Source organism: Nanorana parkeri, unplaced genomic scaffold (genome assembly GCF_000935625.1).
Source record: "Nanorana parkeri isolate BGI_ZX_2015 unplaced genomic scaffold, ASM93562v1 scaffold576, whole genome shotgun sequence".
Taxonomy (NCBI): domain Eukaryota; kingdom Metazoa; phylum Chordata; class Amphibia; order Anura; family Dicroglossidae; genus Nanorana; species Nanorana parkeri.
Window position 1 is genome coordinate 685,120 of NW_017306844.1, and position 1,259 is coordinate 686,378.

A 1,259-nucleotide genomic window follows, 5' to 3' on the forward strand; every position below is an offset into this window, starting at 1 on the left:
CCCCCCCACATTCTAATGCTGCTGTAAAGACTTGCCTTATGTGATGCCTCTTGATTGGATCTTCTTCTATCCGCTGGTTTTTCAGCAGTCCCTCCAACGCTGGTGCCGGTCTCTGATCCAGCACAGACTCCTCCTTTTTTTTTTCTTCCTGTCCCACAGTCTGTTCGGCGTGCGCGCTCACAACTGCGTGCATTCACTTCCACCAATCCCCGCCGGTGATGTAGACTCCGCATGCGTCCGCCCACATCATCCTCCTGCACGGCCGTTCGGAAGATGTGTTCTGCAGCCGGGAGCGAGCGGCGCAGACAGAGGTAAGTAATTGTCTATTTGACAATTTTGTTTTGTTTTTGCATATATCTTTTGCTTGCTAGCAGAGATATATATGGAAAAAAAATCCCAGAGACTTTAATTCTACTTTAATATTGTAGATGCACATTAACACCTCGTGGGTGGTGGCAGCTTAGATTAGTTAATTTGTGTGTGCGCGTTGTGTTTTACGGACGGCAATAGCCCGCACATCGTCTGGCCTTCCTGCGTTTCTGTACCCCCTTGGCACCCTCCTCCAGCACACTGTTCATGACACACATGATAACCGCAAAGCAAAGGAGCAGCTCCGTGTGCATGGGCCCTGAAGAGTACATCTCTGTATATCCGTGAAAAAAAAAAAAAAAGGAAACAAGAAAACCAAAATGAATCGTAAGATTGAAAGTTTATACGACAATAAAACCTAAAAACTTCCAATTATATGAATGTTTTTGCATCCTTGTACATCGGGTCCCGAAGGGATGTATAGAAGGTGTGCTGGGTTCCTGTGGGAATTGCAGAAGAGATCAAATCTTCTGCAGGAGCGGCTGCGGGAGATATTGTAACGGCACATGTTGCTGGTGATGGAAATTCGCATCCATCTTTGTTTGGGAGGGTTTCCATGGTGACTAATAAGCTGTCAGTCGTCTGCACAATGGGTGCCGTTTAGCTGCTGAACACAAGTTGTCTTTTAGTGTTGGAGGGCTGGGAAAGCCGGATGGCAGGTACAGTGTGTGATATGGAAAGCGGAGGAGAGATTTGAATGATTTGCAAATAAGCCTGGTCTGCTGTTGATCCTCTCTTGTGCAACACTGATATCGGAGAGCTGCTGATAATCCTCTGTATCCTCCTGTATATTACACCATCAGCTGCCATTCGGGGGCTCATGGTTATTTGGGGTGCTGTGACGCAGACGGATGGGATGGCTCCAGTAATTGTCCTCCTAGGGTGAGGAG

At 47.4% G+C, this 1,259-nt stretch overlaps 1 protein-coding gene across 5 annotated transcripts in view; it reads left to right on the plus strand.

Moving 5' to 3' along the window:
• EPS8 (epidermal growth factor receptor pathway substrate 8) overlaps positions 1-1,259 on the plus strand; it is a 56,233-nt gene that overhangs the window by 13,864 nt on the left and 41,110 nt on the right. The window contains exon 1 of one of the 5 annotated variants that reach the window (XM_018562405.1): positions 906-1,028. The exons of 2 other annotated variants lie outside the window; for them this stretch is intronic. The gene's annotated coding sequence lies outside the window, so the exon portion shown is untranslated. Of the gene's footprint in view, positions 1-905; positions 1,029-1,259 lie in introns of those variants that run through there. 2 more of the 5 variants (XM_018562410.1, XM_018562411.1) reach the window with 2 other exon arrangements.